Genomic DNA, 14,649 nt, shown 5'->3' with positions numbered 1-14,649 from the left:
GGCCTATTAGCTCAGCTGGTTAGAGCGTCGTGCTAATAACGCGAAGGTCACAGGTTGGAGACCTGTATGGGCCATCATCATCTTTTTTATTTTCTTGTTTTTTTTGCTTTTTTTTACACAGTGAAAAAAAAAGTAAAAAACGGAGTGGCTTTGCCCGGGTTCGAACCAGAGACCTTCAGTGTGTTAGAAGGTCTTGATAACCAACTACACCACGAAACCTCTATGCCTCAAATTTATAAGAAAGCTATCTGTGCAGAGTCATGCTACATACCATCATGTCCAGTTGATCCACTATTTTAACAAGACAAATAGGTCACAACAGTTTCTGTCAGGTAGGGATATAGGATAGGCATAGTTTGTTTTCAGAGATGTTGCATCAATGGTGTGGACGGCGCCGCGTCAAAATAATTTGCTTCCGCTCTACCTTCATCCGATGGCGCTCTAATGGACGGCGCTGGGGAGCAGGTGGCTCGGTCTTCTTGCCGGTCTTCAGATCTTGTAACATTTGTGTCTGATGGTCGGCGCTTCACTCTCTCTCGGGTGGCCTTGGTGCCGACTGTTGCGGTTGTGTTTGGTGTCTTGCAGTGGGGTGCGTGGATGATGGAATGCAGCGGCATTCATCTTCTTCGACCTAGTCGAATGAAGTGGACAACGCTGGGATCTAGCGGACACGAGGAAGAACCCCGGACGACATGTCACAAAATCTCGGTCTCGTCGCTTGCGACGGTCGGGTTCATCGGCTCGAAAAACACCATTGTATGAAAAGGTGCTCCTCTAGATCTTGGTATGAAGGCGGTTCCCCTCTTTCTTCGACGTTACCTCAGCGGCAAACGAGGACGATGGTGGGCGACGTTTGGGCGTGGCACAAGATTCTGCCGAAGTGAAATTATAGTTTTAGTTCTTGTGAAGTCTTTGATGCAATACTGCAAGACATCTATGTGTGTCTTCTTTGATGACCACATGTCTTTGTAATACGTTTGTCTAATGAAATATATGTGGTTATTTCTAAAAAACCATTATATTCCAAGATTGATTTATCGAGATAAATCTTGGGGTCATGTTTGTCACATTTTGTTGCAAGAAAAAAAGATCACATCTATTCCAAGATTTATGGAGATAATTTTTTTTTCATTTTCTTATGTCATACCTTTTGACGTCGTCAAACAATATTTTACTTGAGAGATATTTTCTCATCCATCCGGTTTGAAGATACTTCGATGTTAAAATACCTTCACTTTACATCCTCGATGACTTTTTTGTTGTTATAGAGAGCGTATTTGTTCCTAGCTATTGAATGATTTCGTGTGTGGTCGCACTCTTCTTTGATATCCTTGTTGGACAAGTTTTTGCTTGGTGGCTTTTGGTCGGAGATTTTTTTTCTCACAGCTTATCAAGTTTTTGGGGTGATGACAAACAGTTTCATGTCCTGGTGCATTTAATTAATTCCTCTTGAAATAGTAGGATGAAGAGGAGATATGGCGTGCGGTGTTTCAATGCCCAGACTCATCTGCACCCGCCCAAAAAACAAATCACAAAAAATAAAATAAAAATTCAAAAAATTCCAATTTTTTGTATGGTAGACAATTTATCACGTGAGGTTCGCTCCAAATTTTAGATCATTTGGACTTCTGAGAAGCTCTCAGCAAAAAAGACAAATTAGGTCAAAACAATGCATGAACAATAAACATTTTTACAGACCCCGAATTTGTCTTTTTTGCCGAGAGCTGCTCATATGTCCAAATGATTTTAAAACTAGAGCGAACCTCACGCATCAAATTATGTACCACACAATATTTTTTGCATTTTTTTGATTTTTCCTAGTATTTGTTTTGATTTTTTTTGTCAGGGCAGGTGCAGCTGAGCCTGGGCTCACAAGTGGATTGCCAGGAGATGTGCCCTTCAATAGGGAAAAGGATTCCACAAAGAAACCGAGAACTAATGACGGGGTGGGGTTGGACATGAGATGAATGGTGGTTCTCAAAGGAGATCATCTACTTAGGGCCTGTTCGGTAGCTCTCCTCAGCCCCAAACTTCTCAACTCGAACATGCATGTGTGTGTGCATTGGGTGGTTACATGCATACCTGTACCCTTAATCCTATCCAATTGATTATAGATGAAGATTAACTAGTTCGTTAATTCTCGAAGAAAATGGGATGAACACTCATGACCTAGATAATATTCTGGCTAATCTGTTATCACCTCCAACAAACTAGATCGAAATATTGATCATTATCCAACCAACAACATGAAAATAATTTAAAGCAAGTAAAAAGGGAAAATCATAAGATGGTAAATTAAAGAAGAGCAAATGATCAAAGAAAACAAAGAACGTGTTTAGCTTTTCCTCCTCTATTCCTTGGAGGCCGGGGCAAATTCTCCCCTCCAGACTTCACCGAAGAGCACATGGAATCACAGCCCCTCTGACTACCACTCTGGCAGCCAATGGCAGGGAGGGGAATCTCGATGCTTCCACTCTGGTTAGTACACTAGTAGAAAAGGGGGAATTTGTCCCGGTTCGTAAGGGCCTTTAGTCCCGGTTCATGAACCGGGACTAATGGGTCGTTACTAATACCTCCCCCCTTTAGTCCCGGTACAAACACAAACCGGGACAGATGTGCGTCCACGTGGCCGGTTCGCCGAGCCCAGGCAGGGGGGCCTTTGGTCCCGGTTGGTGGCATCAACCGGGACCAAAAGTCGATGTTTTTTTTTAAAAAAAAGTGGCTGCTTTAGGGGTTTTGGGGGTTATTTTTAGGTTTTTATTAGCTAGCTAATGGAGAGAAGTGTCCTCTCTTATATCTTCGTCCTTGGTTTACCAATGCTGCTGTTATGTTCATTTCACCCGCTGATATAATAACTCATGCATGCTCGCATCATACATCATCATATATAATAACAAGTCCTACTAATCATGCATCATCATACAACTTCTACTCGTTATTAATAATAAGTCATATGATCATCATTCTCATAGTCATCGAACACAACCCTACATAATTGTTCTTAGCACATGATCATCAGTATCAGGTAGGACCTAAACACCATTAAGGTAAAATAGCATAAAATAATATAGACCCTGATTCTCCATTATGAAGAATGGAGATCATCCTGTCTCCAATTCTTGCGCTTCGCTGCCTTTTGCTTCCAAGAAGCTCCTTACGACTGTCCATACATTTTTTCCATTCTTTGATTGTCATGTCTCCACTTCTTTTAGAAACCCGGTATGGACAGTTCAGATTCGTAGGAAGACCTGGTTGTATGTTCAAAACATGAAGGGTACCGTGCGTATACATCAGATGAGGCACACAATCATTCGGGATTATCTGTTGAAAAAGTAGTAATAACTTCGTAGTTAGCAATGATGTACTAGTTTTAGAAGTGTGCAAAAAGATGCACGGATGTCGTAATAGTAAAAACTCTTACCAGGGTATCTCCATGGTAGTTACCGTAGTTCAACACATGCACTAGTGGCACGTATTGACCATAATGTTGAGGAGTTCGATTGTAGACATTGTAATTCTCAAGATCAGTACAAAATGCGATCAGATGATTTTTCACCCTATAACTTAATTCGGAGCCATCGGTGTAGTGGGTTTTGTCTACCATCTTCCACACATTCTTTGAAGAATGAAAATAATCTGTTAATGGAAATAAGATGTCAACTATTCTGAAATAAACAATATAAATTACTTAATAACTATGTTAAGCTCACATGGGGGAAGAATTGGAGGTGTATCCACAAGGACCCAAATCGAAGGTCTCTCTTGCTCGATTGTAGGATCACCAAGATCCATGGTGACAAGCATACCCTCATCAAAACCATACATCTTGCAAAGTGCTTTCCAATTTTTGCAACCAAAATGGATTACACTCTCAGCATTGTACAGCTTTACTTGGAAATCCACACCATGATGGGTACTTAGGATAATTTTTTTGGTTTCCATAATTTCATGGTCTTCAAAACCCATCCTCTGTTGGGAAACGTAGTAATTTCAAAAAAATTCCTACGCACACGCAAGATCATGGTGATGCATAGCAACGAGAGAGGAGAGTAATGTCCATGTACCCTTGTAGACCGTAAGCGGAAGCGTTATGACAATGCGGTTGATGTAGTCGTACGTCTTCACGATCCGACCGATCCAAGTACCGAACGTACGGCACCTCCGAGTTCAGCACACGTTCAGCTCGATGACGATCCCCGGACTCCGATCCAGCAAAGTGTCGGGGATGAGTTCCGTCAGCACGACGGCGGTGACGATGATGATGTTCTACCGGCGCAGGGCTTCGCCTAAACTCCGCGACGATATGACCGAGGTGGAATATGGTGGAGGGGGGCACCACACAGGCTAAGGAACGATCACGTAGATCAACTTGTGTGTCATGGGGTGCCCCCCTGCCCCCGTATATAAAGGAGCAAGGGGGGAGGAGGCCGGCCCTAGGAGGGGGCGCGCCAAGTGTGGAGTCCTACTAGGACTCCCTAGTCCTAGTAGGATTCCACCTCCCTTGTTGGAGTAGGAGAAGGGAAAAGAGGGGGAGAGGAAGAAGGAAAGGGTGGCTACGCCCCTTGTACAATTCAGACCAGAGGGGGGGTGCAGGCCTCCTTCCTTTTGGCCTCTCTCCTCTATTCCTGTATGGCCTAATAAGGCCCATATACTCCCCGGCGAATTCCCGTAACTCTCCGGTACTCCGAAAAATACCCGAATCACTCGGAACCTTTCCGAACTCCGAATATAGTCGTCCAATATATCGATCTTTACGTCTCGACCATTTTGAGACTTCTCGTCATGTCCCCGATCTCATCCGGGACTCCGAACTCCTTCGGTACATCAAAACTCATAAACTCATAATATAACTGTCATCGAAACCTTAAGCGTGCGGACCCTTCGGGTTCGAGAACTATGTAGACATGACCTAGAACTATTCTTGGTCAATGACCAATAGCGGAACCTGGATGCCCATGTTGGCTCCTACATATTCTACGAAGATCTTTATCGGTCAAACCGCATAACAACATATGTTGTTCCCTTTGTCATCGGCATGTTACTTTCCCGAGATTCGATTGTCGGTATCTAATACCTAGTTCAATCTCGTTACCGGCAAGTCTCTTTACTCGTTACGTAATACATCATCTCGCAACTAACTCATTAGTCACATTGCTTGCAAGGCTTATAGTGATGTGCATTACCGAGAGGGCCCAGAGATACCTCTCCGACAATCAGAGTGACAAAACCTAATCTCGAAATACGCCAACCCAACACGTACCTTCGGAGACACCTGTAGTAATCCTTTATAATCACCCAGTTACATTGTGACGTTTGGTAGCACCCAAAGTGTTCCTCCGGTAAACGGGAGTTGCATAATCTCATAGTTACATGAACATGTATAAGTCATGAAGAAAGCAATAGCAATATACTAAACGATCAAGTGCTAGGCTAACGGAATGAGTCAAGTCAATCACATCATTCTCCTAATGATGTGATCCCGTTAATCAAATGACAACTCTTTTGTCCATGGCTAGGAAACTTAACCATCTTTGATTCACGAGCTAGTCAAGTAGAGGCATACTAGTGACACTATGTTTGTCTATGTATTCACACATGTATTATGTTTCCGGTTAATACGATTCTAGCATGAATAATAAACATTTATCATGATATAAGGAAATAAATAATAACTTTATTATTGCCTCTAGGGCATATTTCCTTCAGTCTCCCACTTGCACTAGAGTCAATAATCTAGTTCACATCGCCATGTGATTTAACATCAATATTCATATCTGTATATGATTAACACCCGTAGTTCACATCGTCATGTGACCAACACCCAAAGGGTTTACTAGAGTCAATAATCTAGTTCACATCGCTATGTGATTAACACCCAAAGAGTACTAAGGTATGATCATGTTTTGCTCGTGAGAGAAGTTTAGTCAACGGGTCTGTCACATACAGAGCCGTATGTATTTTGCAAATATTCTATGTCTACAATGCTCTGCATGGATCTAATCTAGCTAATTGCTCCCACTTTCAATATGTATCCAGATTGAGACTTAGAGTCATCTGGATCGGTGTAAAAGCTTGCACCGATGTAACTTTTTATGACGGGCTCTTTTATCACCTCCATAATCGAGAAGTATTTCCTTAGTCCTCACTAAGGATATTCTTGACCGCTGTCCAGTGATCTACTATTAGATCAAAATTGTATTCCTATGCCAAACACAAAGCAAGATATACAATAGGTCTGGTTCACAGCATAGCATACTTTATAGAACCTATGACTGAGGCATAGGGAATGACTTTCATTCTCTTTTCTATTTTCTGCCGTGGTCGGGATTTGAGTCTTACTCAATTTCACACCTTTGCAACATAGGCAAGAACTCTTTCTTTGACTGTTCCATTTTGAACTACTTCAAAATCTTGTCAAGGTATGTACTAATTGAAAATCTTATCAAGCGTCTTGATCTATCTCAATAGATCGTGATGCTCAATATGTAAGTAGCTTTACTGAGGTCTTTCTTTGAAAAAATCCTTTCAAACACTCCTTTATGCTTTCTAGAAAATTCTACATTATTTCCGATCAACAATATGTCATTCACATATACTTATCAGAAAGGCTATAGTGCTCCCACTCACTTTCTTGTAAATACAGGCCTTTCCAAAGGTCTGCATAAAACCATATGCTTTGATCAACTCATCAAAGCGTATATTCCAACTCTGAGATGCTTGCACCAGTCCATTGATGGATTGCTAGAGCTTGCACACTTTGTTAGCATCTTTAGGATTGACAAAACCTTCTGGTTGCATCATATACAACTCTTCTTTAATAAGTCCATTAAGGAATGCAGTTTTGACATCCATTTGCTAGATTTCATAAAATGTGGCAATTGCTAACATGATTTGGACAGACTTAAGCATTGCTACAGTTGAGAAAATCTCATTGTAGTCAACACCTTGAACTTGTCGAAAACCTTTTTGTGACAAGTCGAGCTTTGTAGATAGTAACACTACTATCAGTGTCCATCTTCCTCTTGAAGATCCATTTATTTAACATGGCTTGCTGATTATCGAGCAAGTCAATCAAAGTCCATACTTTGTTCTCATACATGGATCCTATCTCAGATTTCATGGCCTCAAGCCATTTCGTGGAATTTGGGCTCATCATCTCTTCCTCATAGTTCATAGGTTCATCATGGTCTAGTAACATGACTTCCAGAACATGATTACTGTACCACTCTGGTGCGGATCTTACTCTGGAAGACCTATGAGGTTTGGTAGCAACTTGATCTGAAGTTTCATGATCATCATCATTAACTTCCTCACTAATTGGTGTAGGAATCACTTGAACTGATTTCTGTGATGAACTACTTTCCAACAAGGGAGAAGGTACAATTACCTCATCAAGTTCTACTTTCCTCCCACTCACTTCTTTCGAGAGAAACTTCTTCTCTAGAAAGGATCCATCTTAGCAACAAAACTTGCTTTCAGATCTGTGATAGAAGGTGTACCCAATATTTACCTTTGGGTATTCTATGAAGACGCACTTCTCCGATTTGGGTTCGAGCTTATCAGGTTGAAACTTTTTCACATAAGCATCGCAGCCCCAAACTTTAAGAAACGACAACTTTGGTTTCTTGCCAAACCATAGTTCATACGGTGTCGTTTCAACGGATTTAGATGGTACCCTATTTAACGTGAATGCAGCTGTCTCTAATGCATAACCCCAAAACGATAGTGGTAAACCGATAAGAGACATCATAGATCGCACCATATCCAATAAAGTGCGGTTACGACGTTTGGACACACCATAATGCTATGGTGTTCCAGGTGGCATGAGCTGTGAAACTATTCCACATTGTTTTATATGAAGGCCAAACTCGTAACTCGGATATTTGTCTCCGTGATCAAATCACAGAAACTTTATTTTCTTGTTACGATGATTCTTCACTTCACTCTGAAATTCTTTGAACTTTTCAAATGTTTCAGACTTGTGCTTCATTAAGTAGATATACTCATATCTGCTCAAATCATCTTGTGAAGGTCAGAAAATAACGATACTCGCCATGAGCATTAATACTCATTGGATCGCATACATCGATATGTATTATTTCCAACAAGTCAGTAGCTCGTTCCATTGTTCTGAAGAACGGAGTTTTATTCATCTTGCCCATAAGGCACGGTTCGCAGGCATCAAATGATTCATAATCAAGCGATTCCAAAAACCCATCAGTATGGAGTTTCTTCATGCGCTTTACACCGATATGACCCAAATGGCAGTGCCCCAAATAAGTTGCACTATCATTATCAACTTTGCATCTTTTGGCATCAATATTATGAAATATGTGTATCACTACGATCGAGATCCAACAAACTATTTTCATTGGGTGTATGACCATCGAAGGCTTTATTCATGTAAACAGAATAACAATTATTCTCTGACTTCAAATGAATAACCGTATTGCATTACACATGATCAAATCATATTCATGCTCAACGCAAACGCCAAATAACATTTATTTAGGTTCAACACTAATCTCGAAAGTGTAGGGAGAGTGTGATGATGATCATATCAATCTTGGAACTACTTCCAACACACATCGTCACTTCACCCTCAACTAGTCTCTGTTTATTCTGTAACTCCTATTTCGAGTTACTAATTTTAGCAACTGAACAAGTATCAAATACTCAGGGGCTACTATAAACACTAGTAAAGTACACATCAATAACATGTATATCAAATATACCCTTGTTCACTTTGCCATCCTTCTTATCCACCAAATATTCAGGGCATTTCTGCTTCTAGTGACCATTTCCTTTGCAGTACAATCACTCAGTTTCAGGCTTTGGTCCAGCTTTGGGCTTCTTCGCGGGAGTGACAACTTGCTTGTCATTCTAGTTGAAGTTCCCTTTCTTTCCCTTTGCCCTTTTCTTGAAATTAGTGGTCTTGTCAATCATCAACACTTGATGCTCTTTTCTTGATTTCTACCTTCGTCGATTTCAGCATCACGAAGAGCTCGGGAATCGTTTTCGTCATCCCTTGCATTATAGTTCATCATGAAGTTCCAGTAACTTGGTGATGGTGACTAGAGAACTCTGCCAATCACTATCTTATCTGGAAGATTAACTCCCACTCGATTCAAGTGATTGTAGTACTCAGACAGTCTAAGTACTTGCTCACTAGTTGAGCAATTCTCCTCCATCTTTTAGGCGAAGTATTTCTCAGAGATCTCATACCTCTTGACACGGGCATGAGTCTGAAATACCAATTTCATCTCTTGAAACATCTTATATGTTCCATGACGTTTCAAAAACGTTTTTGTTGTCCCGGTTCTAAGCCATAAAGCATGGTGCATAAAACTATCAAGTAGTCATCATATTGAGCTAGCCAAACGTTCATAATGTCTACATCTGCTCCTGCAATAGGTCTGTCACCTAGCGGGTGCATCAAGGACATAATTCTTCTGTGCAGCAATGAGGATAAACCTTATATCACGGACCAAGTCCGCATCATTGCTACTAACATCTTTTCAACTTAGTTTTTCTCTAGGAACACATATAAAAACATAGGAAAGCAAAAACGCGAGCTATTGATCTACAACATAATTTGCAAAATACTACCGGGACTAAGTTCATGATAAATTTAAAGTTCAATTAATCATATTACTTAAGAACTCCCACTTAGATAGACATCCCTCTAATCCTCTAAGTGATTACGTGATCCATATCAACTACACCATGTCCTATCGTCGCGTGAGATGGAGTAGTTTCAACAGTGAACATCAATATGTTGATCATATATACTATATGATTCACGCTCGACCTTTCGGTCTCCGTGTTCCGAGGCCATATCTGTTATATGCTAGGCACGTCAAGTTTAACCTGAGTATTCCGCGTGTGCAACTGTTTTGCACCCGCTGTATTTGAACGTAGAGCCTATCACACCCGATCATCACGTGGTGTCTCAGCACGAAGAACTTTCGCAACGGTGCATACTCAGGGAGAACACTTCTTGATAATTTACTGAGAAATCATCTTAAAATGCTACCGTCAAACTAAGCAAAATAAGATGTATAAAAGATAAACATCACATGCAATCAATATAAGTGATATGATATGGCCATCATCATCTTGTGCTTGTGATCTCCATCTCCAAAGTACTTTCATGATCTCTATCGTTACCAGCACGACACCATGATCTTCATCATCTTGATCTATATGAATGTGTCGTCACATGGTCGTCTCGCCAACTATTGCTCTTGCAACTATTGCTATCGTATAGCTATAAAGTAAAGCAATTATTTGGCACTTGCATCTTATGCAACAAAGAGACAACCATAGGGCTTCTGCCAGTTGCTGATAACTTCAACAAAACATGATCATCTCATACAACAACTTATATCTCATCACGTCTTGACCATATCACATCACAACATGCCCTGCAGAAACAAGTTAGACGTCCTCTACTTTGTTGTTGCAAGTTTTACGTGGCTGCTATGGGCTGAGAAAGAACCGTTCTTACCTACGCATCAAAACCACAACGATAGTTCGTCAAGTTAATGCTGTTTTAACCTTCTCAAGGACCGGGCGTAGCCACACTCGGTTCAACTAAAGTTGGAGAAACAGACACCCGCTAGTCACCTGTGTGCAAAGCACGGCGGTAAAACCAGTCTCGCGTAAGCGTACGCGTAATGTCGGTCCGGGCCGCTTCATCCAACAATACCGCTGAACCAAAGTATGACATGCTGGTTAGTAGTATGACTTGTATCGCCCACAACTCACTTGTGTTCTACTCGTGCATATAATATCAACGCATAAAACCTAGGCTCGGATGCCACTGTTGGGAAACGTAGTAATTTCAAAAAAATTCCTACGCACACGCAAGATCATGGTGATGCATAGCAACGAGAGGGGAGAGTAATTTCCACGTACCCTTGTAGACTGTAAGCGGAAGCGTTATGACAACGCGGTTGATGTAGTCGTACGTCTTCACGATCCGACCGATCCAAGTACCGAACGTACGGCACCTCCGTGTTCAGCACAAGTTCAGCTCGATGACGATCCCTGGACTCCGATCCAGCAAAGTGTCGGGGATGAGTTCCGTCAGCACGACGGCGTGGTGACGATGATGATGTTCTACCGGCGCAGGGCTTCGCCTAAACTCCGCGACGATATGACCGAGGTGGAATATGGTGGAGGGGGGCAACACACACGGCTAAGGAACGATCACGTAGATCAACTTGTGTGTCATGGGGTGCCCCCCTCCCCCCGTATATAAAGGAGCAAGGGGGGAGGAGGCCGGCCCTAGGAGGGGGCGCGCCAAGTGTGGAGTCCTACTAGGACTCCGTAGTCCTAGTAGGATTCCACCTCCCTTGTTGGAGTAGGAGAAGGGGAAAGAGGGGGAGAGGAAGAAGGAAAGGGGGGCTGCGCCCCTTGTCCAATTTGGACCAGAGGGGGGGCGCATGCCTCCTTCCTTTGGCCTCTCTCCTCCATTCCCGTATGGCCCAATAAGGCCCATATACTCCCCGGCGAATTCCCGTAACTCTTCGGTACTCCAAAAATACCCGAATCACTCGGAACCTTTCCAAACTCCGAATATAGTCGTCCAATATATCAATCTTTACGGCTCGGCCATTTCGAGACTTATCGTCATGTCCTCGATCTCATCCGGGACTCCGACCTCCTTCGGTACATCAAAACTCAGAAACTCATAATATAACTGTCATCGAAGGAGAAGAGAAGGGACGTACGCCTTGTGGGTGGCGGTGGCGGAGACGAGGAGGGTGGCGCCGGCGGCCTCGGCCTCCGGGTACATGTTGCAGCCGCCGCAGCCGTTGCCGCACTTGCAGGCGCTGCCGCAGCCGCAGTTTCCTCCGCAGCAAGACATCGTCGAGGTTGCTTGGGATTGGATGGAAGCTTTGATTGGTGTTGGCTAGGAGCTTCTTCTGTGCTTCTTGCTTGCTGGCTTGAGTAACAATGGCAGGCAGCGAGGGCTATTTATAGGCGAGTGAGCATCAAGGAAGGAGGAGAAAGAGAAGATGAAGAAGGAAATGCGAGATGCTGCACCTTTGGCAAAGGATGGACGGGAGCAACCGCTTGGGGAAGAGGAATAAGGATAGGGCCGCCTCCTCCCATGATTTGATTCCCTTTGTGTCTACTAGCTTCTTTCTTACAACAAAGGAACCATGAAAGGAACTAAAGCCAGCATTTTGTGGGTATATCGAATTATTGGTGTACTTACTAAATCCCATTTTCAAAATATAAGCTCTACTTTTTTTCTTCAAATGTTTCTATGTTTGACCAAGTTTATAAAAACCTAAATTGTTTCCATACATAGAGATATTTTATTTTAAATTTGGCCGGGCATAGGGAAATTTGTTTTTTCATAAAAAACTACACCTTGTATCTTGGAATGGAGGGAAACGCCTTAGGGAATAACCAATAATTGCACTTTAAGAGCTCTTATTTTCATATTTTTCGTATCCCTTTTCTATAAGTCTGTTCGCTTAAATTTTAGAACTTAGAATTTATTACCCTAGGAAAAAACCTAATCCTTTGAATCTTTGGTATCTTTCAAATCTTCGCTATCCTTTGAGTCTTCGATACGCTTCGAATCCTTCTGGCGAAGTCTATACGTCATATGTCCCTTTCTGAAAAAGACCCCCCCCCCCGGCCCTCGGCATGCAGCCATAATGGTCAAGTTTAGGAATGCTTTACTTTATAGTGCTGTTTCTCGGCAAATTATGAATTCCAAATTAAAGCAATATCCAACTAGATTCTGAAACCCTAGAAAAAAATAATAATAATAGACAGCTCTCTTTTATGCAAGTTCTTAGTGAAATTCGGCCGAGAACCCTCACTCAGTGTTTTTGAATGTCAAGACAAGGAAACATTTATGTCTTCTTAGGGGAATGTCGCGCAAAGGTTTTTTATTTAAGAAATCTTGGCAGCTCTTGGTTGCCGTAGGTTTTGGCAACTTTTCCAGTTTTAGTATTATAAGTTGAATTTTACTGAAAGTTTAGTCTCCGTCCTACATGCATTTCAATAACTATCACAATCCCACTATTTTTTGAAGATTACATGCCACATCCTTTTGCGGCATTTTAAAAAGATAGGAACCAGAAAAATTAACATACATATTTCGTGTCATGCTATGTTGAATCTTATGAGAACTGAAGATAGTGCAATGCGTAAAATATGGATGTTGATTTATCGCAAGAGGGAAAAATTCAAGAATTTTCTAAAGCATTAGTTGCAAGCATATAGTTGTCATTGAACCAACGAAATTATTTTCAGAAGATTTGGCTCGACATAAATTTTCCTTACAAATACATGTCAAGTAGGCCATAGAAAATATTGTTATGGTTTCCAGCCCAACTAGTCCCGTAGGAAAATAATCTAACAATTATAATCTCCTATTTTTCTATAATGATTCCTTTGAAGTTTGTATCAAAGAGATCATAATTGTTTGGATCTCCGAACATATCTTTAATTTCCAGCCGACCTCATTTGATTTTTTTGTCATGCTTTGAAAAATCTCAAACCCTATTGTCGATGTAGATCATTGAATATTATGTATGATTGTGGAAATTTATAATTTTTATGACATGCACAAACAAATACAAAATAAATAAACATGTGAACATAAAGAATGCATTTGGAAGTTTTTAAAACCCACAACCCCCATCTTGTCATTTTAAGGCAGATCGCAAATCCACTCACTATTTTTTACATATGAAAGCAATGCAAAAAGGTGAGAGGTAAACTGAGTGGGTGGTGCCAAATTCTTGTCCCCATCTGTAGAAAGCTCCATCTGCGTCCAGACAGTTCTTGACTTATATTATTTTTCTTGCATAATTGGGTGCATATAGTGACTTGTCTACGTAGTGGTGATAATTGGCGTGCCGTCTTGGGTGCTCACACCGGCCATTACTTACCATCCAGGTATATAGAGAAGTGAGCTATTGATGATTTTATTTTATGGGAGGGAATGTCGATATTGTTGAAACATTTATTTTACACAAGATATAGTGTTCCAACACAGAATGAACAAAACAATTTTTGTTATGCATCCTGTGATGCAGAAGCTGAGTGTAATTTTTTTTCATCAAAGGGAGGGATATTGAACTGTGGAAACAATTTTCCCACGAGATATACTGTCATCACTTCGAAAATGGAGGACGCTATTTGGCCGTGTTGATCCTGGTGATATGAAGCAGTGGTTGAGAGCGAGCCTTTCTGCCCCGAGTGTTGAGACGCAACTATGGACAGACAGGTCGGTTTGGAGATGTGCCTTGAATGGTAATATAAAGTTGCCATTATTCGATCGCTTGCGTATATGGCTTTATTATTGTTTAGTTGTTGTGGGAATATTTGCGCACACATCACATCACAGAAAGTGAGAAACAGTGGCAAAATGGAGATTCCAAGAGGGAAGAATACTTACAAACATAGGTACTGAAATGGGAAACTAGCAAATGACAAAGATTTATTGGTGCATTTTGTAGTTTTACAGAAAAGAAAAAACAATAACAATTTGGCTTCGCCATGTAGTGTGTTAGACTGACGTGATAACCTACTACACCATGAGACATTAATGTATTTTCTCAATAAGACAGATAGACTACAAGATACGCATACCATGGTGTCTTGTTGGGATCT

At 41.4% G+C, this 14,649-nt stretch overlaps 1 non-coding gene across 1 annotated transcript; it reads left to right on the top strand.

The window, feature by feature from the left end:
* Window positions 1–74, top strand: TRNAI-AAU (transfer RNA isoleucine (anticodon AAU)). The gene has a single exon. It is a non-coding gene; the product is annotated as a tRNA-Ile (tRNA).
* Window positions 75–14,649: the final 14,575 nt, after the last annotated feature.

This window comes from Triticum aestivum, chromosome 3B (genome assembly GCF_018294505.1).
Source record: "Triticum aestivum cultivar Chinese Spring chromosome 3B, IWGSC CS RefSeq v2.1, whole genome shotgun sequence".
Taxonomy (NCBI): Eukaryota; Viridiplantae; Streptophyta; class Magnoliopsida; order Poales; family Poaceae; genus Triticum; species Triticum aestivum.
Note: the sequence above shows the minus strand (reverse complement) of the source record. Positions and strands in the feature narration are given on the sequence as shown.